Genomic DNA, 25,956 nt, shown 5'->3' with positions numbered 1-25,956 from the left:
TCGGGAAAATAAAATAAATATGACTTTTTTCAATTTAAGGCAACTTTTATTATAATCTTTTATTAGGCAAGATAACTTTTATTATAAATTTGTATTATATTATATTAAAATAAAAAATAAAATAAATATTTATTATTATCATCTTTGAAAAAACTTAAAAGAAATAATTTTTGTTAAGCAAAATAATTATAAGTAATATTATAAAATAATTATACTTACATAATATCACACCAGTTTTGTACCTTTTAAGTCTAAATAATAGTTTAATTCTAAATAATAGTGTAAAAATTGTATGATAACTAATTATACAAAAGAGATTGATATCTATTCCGAATCACAATTATGGCATACGTAATAAGAATCGTTTTTGGTACAGTTATTATGGGACCAGCCCTTACACTCTAAGCATTGAAACATGTTACTTTCGTAGAGTGTCATGTTACTTTTGTCCCCAAACGCATTTTTTAGAATAAAAGCATTATAACCTAAATATGATCCAAGATTTATCTAAATCAAATATAAAAATTTATGAATACATTTTAGGAGAATACACCGGTAAATTACGTTAATATATACACTTTAATTAGGCATCGATACAAAAAAACTAACATAAGAAATATTTAGGTGAATAATGCAAATACACTAATTTTACTCCTGCATGTGGAACCGGCACGATCGTTCTACGACAATTAGCTGAAAAGAAAGAGAATCGAGACGTACACGTTTGACTATATAGTACAAATTATTCAACATATTGTGTAGTTTAGTAGGAGGCTTGTTACTTTCATGACACTGTTACTTTTGTTCCCAGTCTCCCCTATTATATAATTCTCTTTTACTAAAAAATAATATTTTTTTATCATTTATATATATTTATTTATATATATAATATATTATATACATGATGGTATATAGTCAGCGTATAAAACATCTAACAATTGACATATTTTGTCATTCCTCTTTTTTTATATTGTAATTTTTTTGATACAAACTAGTCGCCGAAATATCATAGCTAATCATTAGTTAGTTTGAAGCTATATTTGTAACCGTAACAAGACAGATCTTCTTTAATTATCTTCTTTATTTCATAGCATCAAACTTCATTTCATGCTTCATATTGTGAGATATCATTAGCTGAGACATTTTTCACAGACATATTCGTTTTGTGAACTAAAAATATATCAGCATATGAAATTACATTGAAGCTAGCTCAAATCAATACTGGTCGAAATATGAACATATTGCAATCTTTCTAATATTACTTGCTTTGCTTCTTTCTTTACTTTACTATCGAAATATGTAGTTGAGATCTAAGATCTTTTCTTAGATAGTGTGTTATTTTAGAAAGACGTGATATAAAAAACTTAAATTCTATTTCGGAATCAAAATGATATTTAGCGGATTTTTTTATAAAGCATGTTTTTTTTTATGAAAAAATGTTTCCCACAATCAGATAAAAGTTACTTAGTTTCGAAGAAGACATTTTGTGATTAGTGATTTAAGATTTTGTTTTAAGTGAAAGGTACTTTGAGATTTCAAGGTTACATCTGTTTTTTAGGACAGATTCTATATATAATTTTTTATATAAATCGATTTTTCTCATCATTTTACATATCGAAGTATTAAGTTAGAATGATTAAAAAATTATTAATTACGAGGAATTTTAAAATTTATTTATAACATTTTAATATCTTATAAGTTTTCAAAATCTAAATGCATTACAATAGTTATTTGTTTTAATCACGTCTTGATATAATAATTCATTCTTTTATGTTTTTTCCTTTTATTATGGCGATTAAAATAAATATGGAGAAGTTTAAAAAGATCTGATTATTTATTATGTCAAAAATAATAAAATCTGAAAAAATAGTCGTAAGTTTTGATAGTATTCCTTACCATCAGAATAGTTTGTTTTAAATCGAAAGAAATATTATTTTGCTTTATGACTCTAAATATAAACTTTAAATCTAGGGACTTTATAAAATTAAATAAAGAATAAGAGAAAATTAAGAAAAAAGAAATTACTTTGAAAACCAAATAAAAGAGAGTAAATACAAGTATAACTAAAAAATTAGGTAAATGTTGACTAATTTGTACATGGATCACTTTCTTAACTTTAATTTAAAATCAGAAATAGATTAAGTTAGACTTTTTTCGAAATGAGAATGCAGGAGAAGGGATTCCTCTTTTTCCTTTCCTACGCCTTGTATATTTATTTCATAAAAAAGTAAAGCAATAAAATAGTTTTGGAATATTTCGAGCAAAACAAAGTGAAGTATTTGAAATAAATAAATTCTATATTTGCATATTTAAATCTTTATTTAAATGCTTAAAGAATTTAACAATTAATAGCTTAATGTGTCTAATAAATGTACTTAATGTACCTAATAAATGTACTTAATAATGATTAGAATCTCGAGGAGTTACTGAAAATCATAATTTTTAAAACACATGTCATGATTAAGATTATTGAAAATAATTTGTTTTTAAATTTTATTTTTATAATATTTCAAAATCACATATCTTGAAAGCACAACATAATTCGAAGCGTGTATTACTGAGAATTATAATATCTTTCTATGATATATATCAAAAAGAAAATAATTTGTGAGATACAAGTTAATATCAATATTTATCAAAAATTGAAAAATTACGTAAATTTTTGAATATCTATAGAAGAAAGTAATATAGACTATTTAAACCTGTTACTGTTTTTACTGTTTTCTCTGAATATATGAAATTCAGACAATAAAAACAAATAGCTCAGTAAAATTATTTGAAAGTTTCAAAATTGTGATAATTTTTATAATGTTAAGAATTTTATTTTTATTTTTTATTTGTTTATTCTTTTCTTTTTCCTTATTTTAATTTTTCTTGCGACTTCGTTTTCAAGAATAAGAATAAATCGATAGATTTTTTGCGATTATCCGATACGATTACTTATAGCATAGATTTATGTAGAGTAAAGAAATTTTAGAAGAAGGCTTATGAATCTTTCATTTCTTTTCATCTAATGTGATACATCAAATATGTTCATGCAATTACTAAAGATGTTTTCAAGATATTAATGTGAAAAAGAAAAAACTGGGAAAACAAACTGTGAAAAAATCTATAAGATTCATTGTTTTTGCGATGGCACTTGGATTAAACGTGAATTTATACCTTTGTTTGATGTACTGTTTTCCATTGAACAATATACAAAGTTCTCGATATTATTTATGCGAAATCCATCTTAGAAGTATTCTGTTTGTAGCAGATTCTATGATTTATGTTATGATTCTATTTAATTTGGAATTAATTTTTTATTAAAAATATTGAGACATCATATTGTTTTCTACAAGTTCCTAATATTAAACATTCCTTTATTTAACAAATTCCTTTATTAAAAATTTTTAATAAAAAGATATATTTTTGTTTTTTTAATAAAAAGATATATTTTTATTTAAATACTAAATTGCTTATATATCTTTAATTAAACTTGAAATTAAAACTCGAGTATAATTAAAATTCTATTAAAGTCTCCAGCTAAAATTTAGTTTCTAAATGTGTAATTTTTATTAATCTTCTACATCTACAAAGTGCAATTCGCGAAAAACTTTTCATTGTTAAGTATTTATAACTCAAATTATTGATGTTACAATTTCATTTAAAAAATTGTTTGCAGTTTGTCAGATAATGTTATTAAAAAATGTTATTAAAAAATTATGTGGTAATTTTAAGAGATTTTATAATATTAATCGTATATATGTATATATATATATATATATATATATATATATATATAGTGTATATTTTTTATATCATCATCTTATAGTAAAATTTGAAAATATTGCTATGAAATATTGGTATGAAAAATATTAAAAAAAAAGAGAATATTAAGAGTTGCAAAAAACGATGTCTATCAAATTACGAAAATATAGCAGATAAAATAAAAGTAAATAATATGTAAGAAATATTTTTATATAAGTGAAAATTGGTATAAAATTATCATATACAAATTATGCAGATGGTAACGATTTAAAAATCTATAATTTATTATCTATATATTATATGCAAAACAATTGATTATATTACAAGATATTTAAATAAGATTAAGACAAGAGACGATTTTCTGGATAGAAAAGTTATTCAAAAATTATTAATACTGATATATACCAATGTCAATTAATATTTAATAAGATTATAAAAACATGGGACATTTCTTATAAGCTTCTCGATTCACTCTTTAGCCACTTTAAACCATATTAAATTATTAAATAAATGTAAGAAATAATTTAGTTAAAATTATTAGAAATAACATATGGGTAATACATAATATATGAAAATTAGAAAATTATAAGAGATAAAATTATAAAATCATAAGTTATAAGAAAACTTGAACAGTAGTGACAAGGCCTTTAATATTAGATTTATAATAATCCAAAAGTGAGTTAAATGGAAATAGAATTTCCGCGAATCGAGTTTTTATAAACCTCTGTTTTTAAGATGCACACGAGTCAAGAAAACATTACAAATTTTGTTTTTTTTTTCTAAGTGTATTTATTTGTACTTATATGTAATAATGGAAAATATACATCTAATCTAATTCATGATATTCTATTATATTCCATTATATTTATTATTTTCCATAATATTTAGGCAATTTTCTTGTTGTTTGATAAGGGTGCTTTCTGAAATAAATTTTTTCTAGTAATTAAATTCGTTATCTAATTCCAACTTTTTTCCAATCCACGACATAATTATGTTTGTATATGTATTGAGACTACTGATTGTTTTGAGCAACTATTGTTTTAATTTGTTTGATTTAGTTTTATTAATTTCCTCTCTTTTACTTTTTTTGTATTATATTTCTGTTCTACATAAGATTACAATCTTTACAATTAATTTTATAAATTACATTATTATTTAGTGCGACATAAACTTCATTTTTTGTGAACTTTATTGATTAAATCAGTTAAGTCAATTGAAGCCAGTAGCAAAATCTATATTTCAGAACGAGTCGCAAACATATCTTTGATATATGGACTATTGTTGCAAATATTTTACGTCATCGTTTACTGTTCCATTTGCTTTTGATTTAAATTTGATAGCTATTAATTTTTTCAACTTGATATGTATACATCTAAATATAAATGGCAGAGAAAAATCTTTATTTAATAAGGGTTTACATGAAATATTGTTTTTCTGCTTTTTTAAAGTTTCAAATGAGATTAATGTGTCACGGAAATCTGTAAATACCAATTTTATGACATGCAGAAAGGTAGAAAGACATATATTCTGAATAAATTATTTTATGATAACAATTTTTCAATTTTACAAATTTTATAAATCTTGAAATTGAATTTTATTTTGATCTCTGTTTTCAGAATGATTTCACAAAACAACTTATTTGGACAGATGTTTGTTTTATTTTTCAAATAATTATATATAATAATTAGAGAGTTGGCTCAAATAATCAAAAAATCAAAAAGAAAATGGCATAAGAGCCAATGCGCGATAGTTGGAGCGCAGAGAAGCAACAACACTTTTTTCTTTTTTCTATATTAGTTTATTAAAAACATATTATAATAACAAAAAACGCTTTTTGTTATTATAATATGTTTTTAATAAACTAATATTGAAAAAAGAAAGAAGTGTTGTTGCTTCTTTGCGCTCCAACTATCGCGCGTTAGCTCTTATGTCATTTTCTTTTTGATTTTTCAAATAATTATGTATAAAATTGATACTAACAGTTTGATCTGAATCATATGTTTGTCTCATCCGAAAAAAAGAACACAATATTTTTTATAACCTTTTTTGTAAACACTTTACAAGATTTTCCTCTATCTTTTATTTTTAAAACATACATATCAAGTTAAAAAAATTAATGGTTATCAAATTGACACCAAAAGGAAATGGAACAGCGAACGATGACGAAAATAAAAATAAAAAATTGTGACGAAAATCCATGTATCAAAGATCTGTCAAAATATATTTACGGCTTGTTTCGAAAATGAATATGGATTTCATTACTGATTTCAATCGGCTTATAAAAGATTTATAAAAATTCACAAAGACATCACACTTAATAATAATGTAATTTATAAGGATATTTATAAAGATTTTGTGATACAGTTTATATAGAATAGAATAAGAGACAAGTAAAAATGAGAATTAATAAATACGCTCAAAAAATAAGTAGTAATATTAATTCCAACATAATCATCAGAAAGACTAACAATAAAAAATATTAGATCACGAATTTAATTATTAGGAAAGATTTATCTTAGAAATCATTCTTATACACAGGAACAGCAAAAAATGCCTAAACATTCATTACAGAAAATATAATAAATTATTACGCCAGATCTTTTTCGTTACTATATAAATATACTTTGAAAAAAAAAAAAAAAAAACAAAACAAAATTCGCAATATTGTTTCACTATCGCACCTTTCAAACAGAGGTTTATAAAAACTCGGTTCGCAAAAATTCTATTTTCATTTGACTTGCTTTCGGATTATTTAAATCTAACATAAAGAGCCTTGTTTTTGCTGTTCAAGTTTTTTTATACCTTAATCATAAATAGCTTAGTAATTAAATTATATTTATGAAATGTTTCGACTTATTGTGAGTAAATTAAAAAGTTTTTACACTGTCAAAAACATATCAAAAATATCAAAATGTCACTTAAATATTTATTTCATTAGTTATTCTTCGTTTTCTCTTTCGTTTTTTATGATAGACGTATAATGACATCTTGATATGGATTACGTATTCTATTCTTTTACAACATTGAACAGAATGAACAGATAATCTTTACATATTAAACGTATGTACCACAGCCTTGTGACAATACTTCAAAAGAGTATAGATAGCAATTTTTTTTATCTCAATTCGATCGTCTAACAATGAAAGTACATGATCTATCTTTTATGAGTATGTACTTTGTAATTTTCATGTATCTCACATGTTATTGTAATTTTCTTAATTTTGTTAATATTTATTAATATTAATTTGTTAATATTAATTTACTTTGTAATTTTCATGTATCTCACATGATAAAATTCTGTTCAATTATTTTCTTATATTTATTTAATAGTTTAATATGATTTAAATGGCGGAAGATATAAAAATGAATCAAAATGTTTTTATTATCTTATTAAATATTTATTGATATTGATATATCATTGATAATAACTTTTATTATTATCTTCATATTTTTGTTAATAAAGAGAAATATAATATACTTTTCTAAAATAATAAATAAAAAGTTTCTTAATAATATTTTATAATATTTTATTAGTTAAAATTTGTAAATATGTCAGACACATATATGTAGTCTAATATTGAAATTTTTAAACCTTATTTACTTTTCGTTGTTGAATTCTACCTCTCTGCAATGATTTTTTACATATTAAAATAATTTGATAAGACAATATTAGTATTAAAACATTTTAAATGGTACACGTATTTATTTTATTAAAAGTTAATATCAAAAATTAATAGCGAATGAAATGCTTCCTGTTATTTTTTATGATTATTTTTAATTCTTTTTTCAATACTTTAAATGCGATTTTTCTAAAGTTGTGAAAATTTTGGAAATTAAATATTAAGATTTCTCAAAGATTATTGAAATAACTTATTTCAAATTTTGTGTTCTTCTATATGATTATATATATGTGATTATCTATCAACTGAATTTATTTTTTTATAATTTAAAGAAAATTATAATTATTTGCAATCTAAATTGTAACTTTTTATGAAATTTGTTATAATTACTTTTTACGTAAATATAAAATTTTAGAACTTAATTTATAGCTAACCATATAGTTTTTATTTATTTTAAAAATTACCTCGTAATATATAATTTTGCTTTTTAATTTCAATTAATTTCTGCAAAAGAAATCGTGATAAAAATCATATTAGGATACATTCAGTGCAAATTACTAAATTTTCGTTTTTAAACATTTTTTTTGAAAATATAACAATATATATAGCTTGTAACATCTACAATTTAATAAAAAAGCATTTTACTTAACTATATCTTTTACTTAATACTACTAAACATAATATTTAATGGGTTTTCCAAAAAAAAATAAAAAAAAGAGAAGTAGGTCATTTTTCGAACTGTTTAGGTTCGAGTGTGTGTGTATATTTTATTAAAAAAATAACTTTAAATTATATATAAAAATTGAACAAAATTTGATTATATTATCAATTTTACTTATTGCAACAAATAACTGTAGTAGATTATAACAAAATAATGCTTCTTAATAGGAAGATGTTCTTTAAACAGTACAATATTTCTTCTTTTTTATTCTGGTATCCCATAAATTTTATTTACAGCAGACTGTAATATACAACATAGAAGCATGTGAATAATTTCTAATATGATTTTTTAATCTGTTGATAAATATACTTTTTGATGCGATATTTAAAGAGAAGAAAGATAGAAAATGAGAAAATTTAAAATCAATATAATTTTTATGTACACAGAGACTAGACAGATTTAAAAGCAATCTGATTGTATGGAAAGAGTTTTTCTGACTACAAATGTTTATTTCCTCTGTTTATTTTAATTTAACTACAAAGCTTCAAGAAATAATAATTTAGATAAATTGTGTAAAGTAAATGCAATTAAGATTTTGGCGGTAGCTATTGAGAATCCTCTCATGTTAATTCAATTAAGGCATCTTGAATGAGACAATGGAATTAGCAGAACAAGCTTAATACGACTTTTACATCAGCATAAATCCTATTTGCATATCAATTAATTCAAAGCATTCTAGAGATTTTGAAAAAAGTGTGTATTGTCGATGAAAATTAAACAATATATTTTTCCAGAAAATACTATTTACCAAGGAGATTATTTTTATAAATTAAGGGCAAATAAATTTAAGAAATATAAATAATATTATATATTTGAAAAATAGATGATGATTAATAAATTGATTGCAGCAATAAAAAATTGTATAATCTCTTATATTTGAAGTGGGATCGCAAATAATTAATTAGCTCTATTTTATTTACAAATTATTACTAATTTATTTACTAAATTTATGAAATAGTAATTTATAATATAGTATTATTTATTAAATACTATATAAAAATGCATTTTTTATCGCCTTTCAAATGTACCTTTAAAATTGCTGTGATATATATAAATATTTTGTTAGCTATCTAACTGATTTTCCACATTCGCAATTCCATTATTATTTATTAAATATTAAATTATAATTATATTAAATTCCAGTATTATTTATTAAATAGTATATAAAAATGTATTTTTTATCACCTTTTAAATGTACCTTTAAAATTGCTATGATATATATAAATATTTTGTTAGCTATCTAACTGATTTTCCACATTTATAAATCCAATTTTTAATAAAAATAAATCCCTTGATTGCATATATAGAGATAATAAAAATAATTGCTTTCAGCTCAATCTTTAAAATTGACATTATTAAATTTTTTCTACAGAAATAGAAGTAAAAGAAAGAAAATACAAAGCGATTAATAAATTGGGCTTGTATTTTAAATATGTTAAGAGTGATCGAAAAATATTATAATTTATTATGTTATGAATTGTCTGAATAAATACCTTGCTAAAGAATATTTTATTAATTACAATAAATAAAGCATATTATTAATCTAACTTGATTTTGTTAAATTTTGTAGTTTAAATACCTTAATTGGGCAAAAAGGCTCTGACAATAAAATATAAATAATTAAAAGGTAATAAGAGTCAACGCCGTCAATAACGCGCAAATGAGATTATTAAAAAATAATAATTTAACGAATAAAAATATTAAAGAACTAAAAATTAAAAATTAAATTAATAATTAACAAGGCAAACATTTTGATTCCATTTTTCGGGTTATCTTCAGCGAAATTCGAAATAAACGGATATAAATAAATGATTACATAAGTCCTAAAATTAACAACACACTCGACGAACAAAATAAAACATAAAAACTTAAATTGTCAAATTTAAATTTAAAAACGAAGCTGTTAAATTAAAATTTAAAATCTCTCGGCAACATCAAAATAATGGTAATCCAACTTTCCATCATTATAAACATCCAGGCTTCTGTAAAGTGTATTTGCTCTCCAGTTGGTAGGTCACGAAGCGAATCAGAAAAAGTTGAGGCTTCATTATGATATTTTTCCGCAAGAAGCCAATCAAATATAGAGATGCCTATAATGAACAAGAAAGATAAGGAGTACACTTATTGGCGAGAGAGATATATACCTCTTTAACATTAAAAATAATTAATTTACAGAAAGATGTAAAAACAAATTACATCATATCACACAATAAATGTTCACACAGATATACGAGGCAGTCTAAAAACTCTAATTGTATCAAACCTGTTTTGACTATGTGTAGACAGACAAGTCTTGTTTAAAATTATTTTAAGATTATAATAAAAAACAATAAAAAAAATTCGTTATATTATTGTAATAAATTATAAAAACTTATTATTATTATGAAAATTTTTAAATTCTCATAGAAAATTTTGAATTTTAAGATATATTACTGTGTACATTAAGAATTTCAAATTTTTTCAAATTTTTTCGAGAATACATATAATATATGTGCACACTCATACACACACATATGTATAATATACATGTATACACATTTTTCTAAATTTCTTGACTAGTTCTGAAAATTACAAACTAGAAATTTGTTAAAAATTTAAAGATTAGATAATTTTGTGATAAAAGAAAATTATTTGTCTGGGTAATAATTTTTTTTCTTTTCGATGGCCTAAAATGACGCTTTTTAAGAAATCGAGGCGGATAGCGATTCACGATAATGGACCATTAATCTGTTGGCGACAGGTGTTCCGATATCCAGGCAACTAATCGGAAACGCGAAGTGAGAAAAGTGAAGCAAGAAGATGCAATAAGAAATAAAAAAAAAGATGAAACTTTTATTAAGTTGAGTCTTCGCTCGCGAGAATTCACACAATGTTCTGTTTTTACAAGAACATCTATTATTCAATTTTAGTCAAACATTCCAGCACTCTCTCCATTAATTTTCCTAGCTTGCATTATACATATTTGCATAATAGATTAATCGATATTCTGGTGTCGTTTATTTTATTATGATAGAAAAAGTTTCTCTATAATATACATATTATATATTAGATAAAAAGATTATTCAAGATATCTTTTCCATGTATAGCTGAGATAATTATAAGCTGTATTTTTAAATGGAAATGGAAATCGAAAAAAATATTATTAAAAACATCAAAATAAAATTAAATAATTTTAGGTGCTTCCTAATAGTAATATTATATTTTTTTATGGAATCCGACCTCTCTCTTACTCTCTCATAGTTTTGTTAAAATGAAAAATTGTAACTAATGCAGTCGCAAAAGCATGGGATTCCATTTATAAAAAGATACAATTACACATCTAGATACATTGTAATTGTATCTAGATGTAAAAACATAAGTATAGAAAAGTAGAAATATGAAATATGTATTAAATTAAAAATAAATGTAATTAAATAGTCTAAAACTATTTAATTTTTACTCTGTGACATTCTTTTTCTTTAACCGTTAAAGGTAGTTTTGTCTTATACTCTGAATGAACACTATGTATGTATGATAAAAAAGAATATTATAACATATTAAGTATCCGAATAATTAATTAAAATAATATAATAACGTACTAATATAAATTATTACTAATAATCAATAATGTAATATATGTATATAAAATATATATAAAAGATATTGAAACTTATTTTATTCTCTTTCTCTGTCCATTTATAGTAGCCTTCTTCCCTATTGCTTAGGCTATTTATAAAATACTTCAATTTGTTTTTGTAAATGCATTGCAAAATTCAAAATATAGTAATACTAATCAGTATATACACATATCATATGAATAAAAGATTGTTCAAAATTAAATAATTAAATATTATATAATTTTAGACGCTTCGCATTCGTATTATAGAATAAACGTACTTACAAACAATAAGAAAATTTAAACAAATTTAAATTTTGAATTTTTATTTTTATTTGCCGCAAAATTTGAGCAAGAAAATGTTTAAAACGTTATTTAAAAAAAAAGGCAAGCGAGAATACAGTAGTAGAGAAAAATTGAAAAATAGAAAAGCTAATTTTTTGATGAAGCTCGCAGTTCAACAGATTGCTTGCAAAGTTAATATAAAAGAAGCAATGCTACTTCGGAATCTAAGAACTGTAAGCCGAAGAGTACGCGGGAAGATTAATCGTAGGAGTTGCGCAGGATTAAAGCGAGTTTAATTTCGAAACGAATCGCCGAGATCTAATCTCCTCTAGTTGGCATCGTCGGGATATATCCTTCGTTGCATTGCATCGTATTTCGTATATATTTCATCTTAAATACCGCTCCTCTTCTCTACTCGCGATATTATAGTTTGCGTGGGTATCTTCGTCATACTTATTAATCTTGTCTCTCTCTTTCTCTCTCTTTTTCTTACACCATTGCATAGGCGTTTACCTCTCTGTCACTGCATATTACGGCGCAATTTGCAAATTCTACTCTTAATTGCTGCCGGTGAAAATTCCATTGTATATGCAACTTCTCTCTCCCACTAAATTCATCCTCGCTAATGTTGTAAATGAACATTTCGCAGTTCTAATGTTCTTCAATATTTTTCAATGAAACGGAAATAGGTTATAAATTAAACTTGAAAATTATAATTGAAAACTGAATGTAAGCAACACAAGTGTAACAATCATATCTTGAGAAAATAAATACTTCAAATTTGATCAAAGAAACAGATTGAGAGAAAAAAATTAGAGATAAAGAAATAATTTAATTTAATTCTTGGGAAATATATCGGAATTAGCGATAAAGAAATGATTTAATTTAATATTTAATATTTAATTTAATTTAATATTTACACATTGTTACATAATGATTATATATCTTCTTGAATAACACAATTCATCAAAAAAGGAACGCAAAAACAAGATTAATCATTTTCTATAAATTTTTCATAATTATAGTATATAATGTGCTGGTTGTTTTATTGCAATTATATGCAATTAAGTGTTGTTAGAACTTTTAGCTTTCAAAAAGAATTTTTTTCGATTGCTTTTTCGATTAATAAGATATGATTATAACAAAATATGCGGACTATTGTAAGTTTAATAATATTTTGGGATCTATATCAAATAATCCTCAAATATATTTTTTTAATAATAAATTTAAGGGAATTTTAAAAATCGCTTAATTCGAATCCGATTAAAATTGTCTATATATATTTCAGAATAACGATTTTGAGAGATAAAAGGATCAAAACTAATCAATATTTAGATTTTTACAAATATTTATATACAGGATATTCTGAAATGCGAGACTGATAAGATCGCAGAATAAAAATTTGTAAAAAAATTATATATAATTTTAATTAGTTAATTTTTGTATTAAATTTATATTCAGTAAACAATTTTATGTTTAAGTAAATATATTATATTATATTATATTATATTATATTAAATAGTTTTAATATAAATTGTTTTTAAATTATGATGCAATGTAATGGAATAATTTGGAAATCCGAATTTAGCATAAAAAAAGATTATAGGAAGTGATCGATTTTATTCTTATGTTGTAAAAAGTATGTTTTGTTAGACTGTGTAATTATTGATTTTAATTCTATTGTGTAATAATTATTGATTAATGTTGTTTAATGAAAAAAAGTAAAAATAAAATTTATACAAAGTATAAAAAATATACATAAATATTAAGGTTTTAAATTATTATTGTACATTCTCAACTATTAATTTCACTTTGATCTATTAATTGTATATATTATATTATGTGATCTCATTACATCATATTATTTAGAAAAAAATTTATATTTAAATAAATATTCAAAATTTTAACTAATTTTATGTAAACAATTGTACAGCTATTACTTTTCTTAAAAAATGAATTATTTGTGACAATGATAATATAAAGATTTTTTAAACATAAAGAAATATTAAATATATGTATATATATTTAAGAAATAGAAACCAATATGAACATTATATATGTAGAACAATGTATATTGCGTGTGTGGGTCTATAGAATAACAATAAATAATTTGATAATTTATATAAATATGTTTGCATAATAATATTTCATTGCAATAATTGTAATAAAATTAATTAATCTTTGTTTTACAGATACCGAGGACATTCGAGCACAGGCACGACAGTGATTTCAGTGATAGATCTTCATCATATAGTTAAGTTTATTCAACATTATTATTATTTATGAAAATTTTCATATGTGCTGCATAGAAGTTAAAGTATGATTAAATAGCTCGCTTTAAAATGAACCTACAGATAACAATATAATAATAGTTTTAAGGAAAGTCTCAGAAGCTTTTATTTTAATGTTACATTTTCTAAAGGAAACATAGAAACATAATAGGACTATTCATTTTAATTGCACTTTCTTCCTTTCTTCTTGTATTTCCTTTCTGTATCTGACACAGAATAAGTGTGTGTTTAAGCTTTGGAGAAAGTGGAAAAAAATAAATAGTATAGAAAGTATATCAGACTCATTATTAGAACCGGAGTTTGTCACGATTGCAAAATGGAAATAACGATAATAAAACGAAAACCTTTTACTAACGTAGTCAACTTTTAGTAGTATAAGTCAACAAACTGTTGAAGAGAGTAATATATATTTGATTGTTTATTTAATGTATATAAGATAACAAAATAGTAAAAGATATAAAATTGTTATAGTTATTGAATCAAGATCGATTACTTCCATCGCTTTTATTATCGATATCGTGGATATAAATTGATATTTTTTTTCCTTTCATTTTAAATGATTGATTTTCCATTTTTAATTGAAGTTCAAGTCTAATATAAAATAAATATATTGATTACTCAATCAAGATTCATTTTTGTTATCGATTTCTTGTTTGAACTAATATTTTTTTCCTCAATATATGATGGATTTTTCATTTTTGAATTCAAATTTATAAAGAAAAAGAATGTATAATATAGTTTGGAGTATAATATATATATATATATATATATATATATATATATATATATAATATGTATAATATATATAATATAGTCTATTTTTATGAATATCTTAATTTACTTTTTTAATTACTCGATTAATCAGATGTCAATCAATTATTCTTATTAATTATCAATTATATTCTATATTAATTGTACACCAATGAATTGTTAAGTTTTTATCAATTACATCCATCATTTCTAATTAATTTGATAGAAGAAATACATATCACTTTTTCAAATTAGGTACATCTTGGAAATGACAAGGGAAAATAAAGAGAATGTAAAGGGTGCATCGCTGTGTTATGCGCGGAAGTTCGCCCAATAACCGTTCGTCTTGGCGAAATTACGGCGGTGAGGATAGCGTTATCTTGCCGCTTACGACTTAAATCACGCGTCTCACGCTTTCCCCTCCTTGTCCCATTTTTGTTCGGGAGTCCCTTAATTCCTCCTTGCGCGCAGGAATTACCATCGCAGCCACGCTTCCGGTCTCTTTGGGGTGCTGTCTTCGTTCCCGCTTGCAGGAAATCCCGGCTGTGAAAGCCGCTGTCATACCCGTGACCCAGGTTTACCTTAACGCAGGTCGCCTTCCTTCCTGAAATGCATCCTACAGGGAATTAAATGCGCGATATTAAATGCAGGGTGCAAACAACTTCCTCCCCTCCATTTCTCCACCCCGCGGCTGTGAGTCTCGGCTTTACTCTCATAACTTTTGAAGCAAGCTGAGGTTGTAAATTACGTTTTCAAGCCAATCGCATTATATGTATTTAAGATTTGTCATTAATATTGAACACTATCGTGATTTCTGCTTGGGTTTGATCATGTATCACTAAGTTAATGAGGATGAGTATCTAATTGACTTGAATTTAATTATTAAAGATAATTGACGCTTCCTTGATTTGATTTTAATTAACTGATATTTAATATGTTTAAATTTAATTCCTGGAAACAATTAATATTTAATTTAGGTTGAATTGTAAGTATTGAAATTTAAATTAAAATATTAAATTATTTTAATACTAAATAGTTGTGAGAGAGAGAGAGAGAGAGAGAGAGGGAGAGAGAGAATGGCTTTGCTTTAAATTGTTACAGGAAAATATTAATTGAAATTAATATAAAGATATTTTTTACTTATTTTTTATTTAAAAAAAGGTAAAATTATCCAGTTACACACACACACACACACACACACACACACACACACACACAGAGAGAGAGAGAGAGAGAGAGAGAGAGAGAGAGAGAGAGAGAGAGAGAGAGATAGATAGAGTCAAAACCTATTGTAAATATCTTTTTAGCAGATTGACTGATCTGGTGATTTTGCTTTGTCATCATTTTCTGCAAATTTCCAATTGTTTTCCATCATATATTTTTGGAATTAATTTTCAAATTGAAATTCTATTCCTATTCGAACTCTCCGCTTAATTTAACTAAAAAATATAATTTTTGTTAATTTTTAATTTGTAAGCAAAATGCGCATTTTTATCTATTCTATAAAGCTATCTCAAAAGAAAGATAGATATTAAAGCATATTGACTAATAATAATAATGATCTCGTATTTGTGATACAAAAATTCAGAACAGAACAGAAGCGACTATCTCTACAATAATCGGTAACAGTGATGTCGCCATCTGTATCAATATCCCTCAACTACATCTTAAATTATCTTTTACGGTACTATTATTGCAGGGTATATTAATTATCTATCATAATTCAATATACGCAGTTAGATGTTCGTTTTATACGTTTCTTAAACGTATCCAATGTTTTTCAACCATAAAGCATTAATAAGAAACGTTTCCATAGAAACTATAGTTAAGAAAATGTATTTTGACCATTTTTTAAACATATTTTGACCGTTTCTTAAACGTTTTTTTAGAAACGTATTTCTTAACGTTTTTGAATGAATTAACATTTTAACTACTCACAAACGTTTCTAAAAGGTATGAAACGCTTATATACTTCGATACTTTGATATTTTTATTAAGGAAACATTCTTTACATTGATCAAAAAAGAAATTATTAAAAAACATAATTTTGAAATTTTTTGTATAGCAAAAATTTTGAAGTAAATGGACTTCTAGATCGTAAATTCACCTTTATTATATTTAAATGATATCTAATAAATTAATTGTAATCTAAAACTCTCTTATAATACTTCAGTAGTTTTGAATCATTCGCTCTCTTATTCCCAAATCATCGTTTTGTTTAGAAAAAAATCATTTTTAAAAATCGTATATTTAAAAGAGTATTTATATAAATATTTTATAAAGCACATTCGATTTACTATCTACTCTATATTATAGCAATAACGCATGTTTTTAAGAAACATTTAATGTTATTAACTTATTAGTTAGATCATGTATATAGGTTGATGAGATGAAAATATCAGAAATTGCGAAATTTTCTTATTATTGCATTTTTCGAAATTTTCTTCTATTACATTTATTAAATTGCATATATACAATTTAAAGGTAAATATGACCGTGAGATTTTGGTACTATTTTGCAGTATAAAAAAAGACAAGAATAAAAAATATAATAGAAAAAGATTGCTTCCTAAATTAAAAATTGTTAACAAAACAATTTGTTTTTTGAAGCTGTTCTAAGATATTGAATATAATAATGTGTTAATACATAATAATAATTGATAAAAAAATTATAATATGCGATAATAAATATTCATATCAGTTCTATATTCTTATACTCTTGAAGATAAAAATTAATTTTAAGATATATTATTAGATTTCGCACATTATCCTTGATAATTATTCATTTGACAACAGAATCCAATTAATTATGAAATTGCGTTTATAATTAGTGATGTTTATAAATAGTGATTAACATAATTCGAGCTAGTTTCATGATAAAATTAATTTTGTGATCATTTGATGTTAATGTCAATATAGTTTGTCGAATTGTTTTCTATAATTTCTGATATTTACTTTATAACATTTATTAATAATAATAAATATAATAATATCAAAATAAATATCATATCTCACTTGCCCATTATTATCGCATTATCTACAATGTAACAATATTTTATTTGATACTTTGAAATAAATCAAATATATTTGATTTTTACAAAGAAATTGAAAATTTTTGTTAAAGAAGTATCTTCTTAGAGAAATATTTTGTAATATTTCTTCTATAAGTATCATAAAATATAAATATGAAAATTTCTTTTTATAAAGTTTTAATTAAATTATATAAATTTTAATTTTGTAAATTTATTAAATTTTGTTTTAGGAGGAACTAGATAAATTCATTACGCTAAAAATTAATAAATCTAATATCTTTCGAGATTCATGAATTTGATATTGCAAAACATTTTTAGCCTTCTAAGATAAAAAATTAATAATTAATTCGTTTAAAATATAAAATGATTAATTAATTTATGTGAATTAAAGTGAAGATGTGATCTGTATAATTTAAATTTTCATTTTTATGAAAATTTAATGTCATACAATTAAAATCATAATATAACTATAATAATATTAGTTCGATAGTATTTATGATATATTTCGAGATAATATTTATATTTTAAGATAAAATTATATTTAAAATCTCTTTTATTATATTGTTAATGTTTGTTCAAGGATTTTATGTACACAATTGGTAGTTGTCGCTTTATCTAGTGGTCTAATTTAAATGAAATAAATAATTAATTTATGCGAATTAAAGTGAAGATTTAGTCTGTGCAATTAAAATTTTCGTGAAATTGAATAAAATAAACGCTGTGCATTTTAAAAACTATAATATGAATGAAAAAGTTTTATTTATTCTTTATGAATGAAAAAGTTTTTTTATTTTTTATTAAGTCTAATAAAAGAAAAAGAATTTAATTTGATAATAATCTTTTGTAAAATATTTTAGATTAAAGACTATTTTGATACATAATTAATATATGTAAAAAGATTTATGATTATTTTGTTTGAAAATTAAGAAGTAATATATCAGTAAAGGTATTAATATATATATATATATATATATATATATATATATATATACACACTTCTATTTTTAATGTTATTAATTTTCTTCAATTTTATTAAAATATTCTTTTATAAAGTTTCTAGAAAATGTTAATAAAAATGGAGAACATGTTTTTAAAAATTAATGAAAAGTATAACAAAAAAATATAGAGGTACAAATACAGACAGAAATATATCGAAATAATCAAAAGATGATTGAAAGAGAAAATTCGTTTATTTATTATTAAAGTTTATTTATTGTAAGGCGCTATTAAAGAATATAAATATTTCTTATTTCTTAAGAAAAAAAAATGATTTCTATCTTGAAACATATAATATTAACTGTACAATTCCCTACGGAACGATTGAACATATACACGCAGAAATGTATCCGGAATCAATATCGAGTTTTGCTAGTCTTTTTTCCAGAGAAATATGGAAAAATTACTTCTGCCAAGAGAAGCAAAACCGATTTGGTCTTTTTTTTCCTTTTTGGCTTCTTTTCACGAACATGGCGCATCTTTTGGAAGATATGAATCCTATATTGTATGCGTTATATTGTGGACAATAAAATTCGGAGATATTCGTGAAACAAAATCAATGTACAACTGATAAATTTTTTATATGAAACATTTCTTTTTTTTATTTTCCCAAAATAAAAATATTCTTTAAAGTATATATATATATAAATATATATATATATATATATATATATATATGTATGTATATATATAAATTTATTATTTAATATTATTGTTATTATTTTATGTTATTATTGTCATTATCTATTTATTATTAATTATTATTAATTATCATTAATATTATTCTCGATACTGTTATATTAAAGCAAATTGTATTATTTCCATTTATTTCATTAATTTTTTGTTTCCTAATGGAAAAAATTACAGAGATACATTTGAATATTTTCAAAATAGTCTTTGAAAAATTCAGGTTTGATTCATTTAGGCAGTATTCTATAGCAGAGAGATCGATTTATGCGCCTCTCTTTCGGTGCAGGGAAACGCAGTCTAGGGTCCTCAGGGAATGTAGTATAGTTTGGACTGCTTCAAAAGCAGGCCGAATTTCCAACAAAGATACAAGCATGTGTATAGATACTGAAGAATTGGAAAAAGATTCGGTTTACAGAATACGATTGTCTTGGATCGTATTTTAGTGCTTTAGTTGATTTGATTGTATTAGATTAGGTTATCTCCGATGAAATGTAGTTATCTTAATAAAAATATTCAAGCAAAATCATTTTATATGTGTGTGTGTGTGTGTGTGTGCGTGTGCGTGTGCGTGTGCGTGTGCGTGTGCGTGTGCGGGTGCGTGTGCGTGTGTGTGTGCGTGCGTGCGTGCGTGCGCGCGCGCGCGCGTGTGTATGTAAAATTATATGTATAAAAAAATTTATATATACATATATATATATATTTTTTTTTGTTTGTTAACATATAAGTATGTATAAAAAATATCTCTTATTCACTGCGAGATTTTTAGTGTATTTCGTCATTCATTTAAATTTTATGATTAACATTTTTAGATCATATAAAAATAATTTTGTTATTGAATTTTTACCGAATTTAAAAAAAAAATATATTTAATTACATTATTTAATTACATAATATATTATTTAATTACATAATATTAATTAACCTATAAATTAGATATCGGATTCCGAATTAAAAATATTATCTTTTTTTCTACAATATATTTTTCTATTTTTTTTTAAATAAATATCTAAGAAACAATGTTTTATAATATTTTAATTTCTCAATCTTGTTTCTCGGATTATTTATTTATTAAATTACTTAAGTATTAAATATAAAATATAAAACATAAGATCTTTTAGATTTAAATTATATGTAAAAAAGAGAATCTTACAACTGGAATAAAAAATTTTTTAAGGAAACTAAAACTTTCCTTTGTTTTTATATACAAATCTTTTTAATATCGCAAATTTAAATTTTAGTTTAACAAATTTAAAAGTGATAAAGATTTTAAAAAATGAAAAATGATAAAGATTTTAAAAAATTGATAAGAAAAAAAATAATTCTTTTTCTTTCTCTATTAAGTTATTTGTTTTAATTACTCTATATTTAATGTATATTATTATAAAAGATTTTTAATAACTTTTTTATATATAATTCTGAAAAACTTAATATTTATCTGAAAAATTCGTATAATATTTGTCTTTTATATTTAACATTTTTCTTTTGCAATGCGTAATTGTATCGCTGATTTTGTTCGCTAATTCGTTAATGTCGTATAAGAGATTCGATACTGCTACATCAAGATATTAATCCAATTTCTCGGCATTTCTGGCAATCGTCGCGCTGAAAATTCCTGACCTGATCTGGCTACTACATCATCGTTCTATCGTTATATTTCATGGCAATAAGAGTTCGACCTCCCTGGCTCTCTTTCGACCGGCACTTCCGTGACTGATATACTTGATATATGACTGAAGGGAGAATAAAGGGCGCACTCGCATCCACACACGTGTACACATTTCTACATTTATACATATACATATACGAAGCAAATCTGTGTCTCAAGTGCAATAACATCAATATTCTATTCGATACGTGAAATCTACGCGATGGTGGCAAAGACAATCTACTCAGTTACATGCAAAGACAATCTCCACTCAGTTACACATATCTTTAATCTTTAAGATTTTTTAAAATTTAATTTAAAAATTATTTAATCTAATGATTATTTGATTCTTACTAGAACTTACTTTGAAATAAATATTGAAAGGTTTTTCTAATTTAATTTGCCCATCTTAAAATTTTTCTGAAAAAGATTTACATTATTTCAATTCTTTTCTTTTGTAATATTATTTACTAACATATAATAATACATAACATATAATATAACATTTCCTAATATACAATTAACATACAGGGTGTCCCAAAAGTTCCATACCGGTCAAATATTTCATAAATTATGCACTTTAGAAAGAAATGTTTCAGACAAAAGTTGTACAGCTTGAAGGAGGCCATTAGATAGTGGCAATAATTTGACATTGGGGAGTCATTTGAAAGTCACGTGAAGATCACCGTCAATTTCTTAAATGGAATTCCCTATTTTTTATTAAATATTCTGGTAGCTTACATCGAGAGCTACCCAAAACATATAATTAAGTTAGTTTTCATTAAGTACTTTCCGAATTATGAGGCTTGAAATAATTTCTTAATTTTACATAAACCGTAAAATATCTTGTAAAATATTCATTTTTCGATTATCTTACCTTAATATTTTTATGTACAAAATAATGAAAGGAATCAATTGGTGTAAACAAAAAACATAGTTATTTTTAAGAAAAAAATATGTAATTTGCAATTAACAATTACATATTTTTTTTTTAAACAACTATGTGTTTTCTTTACACAACTTGATTCTTCTCATTATTTTGTACGTAAATGTATTAAGATAAGATAATCGAAAAATGAATATTTTACTAGATATTTTATGGTTTATGCAAAATTAAGAAATGATTTCGAGCCTCAAAACTCGAAAAGTACTCAATGAAGAAATACTTTATTATAGTGTTTTGGAAAACTCTCGAGATAAGCTATACGAATATGTAATAAAAAATAGGGGATTCCATTTAAAAAATTGAAGGTGACCTTTACGTCACCTTCAAATGACTCTCCAAGATCAAATCGTTGCCACTATCTGATGGTCCCCTTCAAGCCATACAACTTTCGTCTGAAACATTTCTTTCTAAAGTGTATAGTTTATGAAATATTCGACTGGTCCGGGACTTTTGGGACACCCGGTATATTATAATGGCAAAGACAATCTACTCAGTTACATGCGAATATCTTTTTTTTTAATTTAAAAATTATTTAATCTAATAATTATTTGATTCTTAAGAACTTATTTTGAAATAAATATTGAAAATAATAAGAAATAAATATTTTAGATACACACATATTTTAAATATACATAATAAATCAGATCTGTAACTCTCTTTACATTTTGTTATTAATATGTCATCGAAAAGAAAGAAGTGCTTTATGTAAGAAAAAAAAATTTAATTATATATGGTTCAGACGTGGGAGCAAATTTCAAATTGAGCTGCTTTTCGTTTTTCCACTGATGTGGGAAAATTCTAATTTTTTTCGAATTTGCGGCAGTTCAACAAATATGGCTTCTTCTCGAGCTCATTGAAATACGAGTAATAAAAGTTTTCGTAAGAACCAAGTTATGAATGGCGTTACTTTCTTGGAAGGATGGCAACGTGTCCTCGATGACGTCGACATTACAGAGCTTTCGCTCGTCGCATGCGATCTAATTAAATCGTTGACGACTCAATGAATTAAAGAGGGAAGGAGGAAAGTTTTCTCTGCTAATGAGATGCTGTTAATAAAAGTCATCTAGAAAATCTCTTCATTAATTTATCAGCTATTAAAAAAGATATATTTTTTTATATTAATTAGAATTAATAATAGGAATTTCGAGGAAAAGGATAATTTTTTTATTGTCTGAAAACTAATTCTTATTCTTTTTTTTCTATAATATATAATATATTATATAATATATTCTTAAAATATATTATTAATATATTATATAATATATAATATGTTATTATTATATAATATATAATATATAATATAATATATTCTAATTCTTATTCTTTTTTTTCTATATAAGATGTAACATTATTCTTTCGTAAAATCGTTAGTCACATATGTAAAATATTTCACAAATTTTAAATTAATGTTAATTTGTATATTTGTATATTTTAATTTGTATATTTGTATATTGTATTTCACAAATTTTAAATTAATGTTAATTTGTATATTGTATTGTTATTTTTTAGTTCTTTAAAGTGTATTGTATTGTTATTTTTTAGTTCTTTAAAGTGTATAGGGGAATTATTTTTGTCTGTGCTTTTTCAAAGGGTAAAAATATTCAAAAAATCTGAAAAAGTATGTCTTCTTTGGTCCTTCTAAATAAAGGCTTGAATAAGAAATTTGCAAAATAATGTGCTTTAATATTTTTAATTGCAAATATATGAACCGAAAAACGTCAAATCAACGTGTACTGCTATAAAAATATTCATGAGATCAGAAATGACCTCCGTATATGGAATAAGGGTTAATAATATAAATTCAACAAAATATATTTTACACCGTCAAGTTTTTATCGTTCTTCTTTTGTTGTACATTTTTTTGTATAGCATGAAATATCATTCTTCTAAAAAAACCGTTCTCAATTACCTTGGTATTTGAATTCCGACGCCATAGCTGATCGAGCTCTTGCCCATATTCGCTTCCTTGATCGAGGAAAAGCTCGTCATATGCTCGGTACGTCAAACTATACATCTAGTTCAGGTGTCTTCCATATCTTCTCGATAAACGAACTGCCTTTACGGACGCCCTCGACACATACCATTATCGATAAGGGCGTTCTCGATTTTTTCTCAGCTACCGTTCTCTATTTTCTTTTACGACGCGCTGTAAAAAACATGAAGCTTAAAAAGGAGTCGATGAGGTGCGAGGCTATTGTCGTCGTCGTATAGAATACGAACTTAATTTTCGTAGCAATATCGGTATTTTTGATGAATTTTTCGAGACATTAACAACTTGCGAGTACGGCTCCGTTAAATTATTCTTGGCCGATGTTCGGGAAGATCGATTCCGCACTCTTTTCTTCAGTCGGGAAAGCCGCAGAAACGAATCCGAAGGAGAGACTCCTACTTCTAACGCGTCGTTATCTGTAAGCTTATGCAAATGCCAAGCAGTTTGCCAGGGAAATTTGCATACGCTAGCTAGACCCTCCCCCTTCCCAGCCTACGATCTATGCGGGATCATGTCTAGGCATAATCTCAAGAAGCTCTCGTCATAGTTATACAGTGGTTTTCTCCTTAGATCGTAGTCACGTGAGAGAATATCCTCCCTTCCTTTATCATACTCTTTTTTTTCTTTACTTTATTTGCATTCGAGCATTCCAAAAACATATTGCGTCCTTCTTTTGCATAGTACGGATCTATAGTCTGTAATAAAGGGCAAATCGCGCCACCATTCATTAGCATAAAAGTACAATACGCGCGTTTCGATCGCTTAGGTCTCCTCATCGTCATAAGTGAGTTCTCGATATTGCATCGGAGGAGATATTGGAAAAGGAGAAATAATAGAAGATAATATATACGATGATCCTAATTTTTTTTACATTCGAATTTTCCTGTTAGAATTATAATGGATATTTCTATTCTAAAATAATTATATATACGAGCCGTTAAAATATTCTTTAGTCTAATTAATTTAACGGATCGTAATCGAAATATGATTAGCATAATGAAATCGTGCTTATGCGCGCATCAAAAATATGGAACAATTCCCATAACGCATCACTACGTCCGTGAAAATTTTCCAATTACATTATGCCTCGGCGTTGATTGGAGGGAACAAGAGGGAGATGAAGGGAAAGTGCTATCCTTCGTGAATTTCTCTCCGCGATCGCGAATTCATTAATGAATTAATACAGTATCTGGATTTGCGAACGCTTTTAATTAAACTTATCAAGCGATTTTAATTTGCATCGTATTAGCGTATTACCGTTGTAGTCGCTATGCGGGCTTAAAATATCTTCAGTAGCTTTAAAGCGGCTTTTTTTAGTGGTAAATTATTAAATCGTTATTTGATTGAAATTCTATTTATTTAAAAACACACACTGATAAAAAATTATAGTTAAAATTATCATAATTTCACTATAATTTATAGTATCTTGAGGCGCCAAGCATATATAATAGTGCATTTTACTACAAAAAATATAGTTGATATAACATGAAAATATAGTTCGTAAAATCATAATATCCATTTCATGTAACCATATGGTTATGGTATACGTAGTGTTCCGAAATTCACTATTAGTACTAAAAATCTATAATATATATTACGTACAGTGTTTGCTAGTATTTAAATAAAATTATCTAGATAATTATCTA

At 24.5% G+C, this 25,956-nt stretch overlaps 1 protein-coding gene across 3 annotated transcripts in view; it reads left to right on the top strand.

Annotated features, from left to right (window-relative positions):
* LOC105249612 (connectin) overlaps positions 1-25,956 on the top strand; it is a 265,723-nt gene that overhangs the window by 188,012 nt on the left and 51,755 nt on the right. For all 3 annotated transcript variants that reach the window (XM_025414897.1, XM_025414898.1, XM_025414896.1), the window contains one exon: positions 14,164-14,224. The gene's annotated coding sequence lies outside the window, so the exon portion shown is untranslated. The remainder of the gene's footprint in view (positions 1-14,163; positions 14,225-25,956) is intronic.

This window comes from Camponotus floridanus, unplaced genomic scaffold, assembly GCF_003227725.1.
Source record: "Camponotus floridanus strain SB8 unplaced genomic scaffold, Cflo_v7.5 scaffold90, whole genome shotgun sequence".
Classification (NCBI taxonomy): Eukaryota; Metazoa; Arthropoda; class Insecta; order Hymenoptera; family Formicidae; genus Camponotus; species Camponotus floridanus.
Note: the sequence above shows the minus strand (reverse complement) of the source record. Positions and strands in the feature narration are given on the sequence as shown.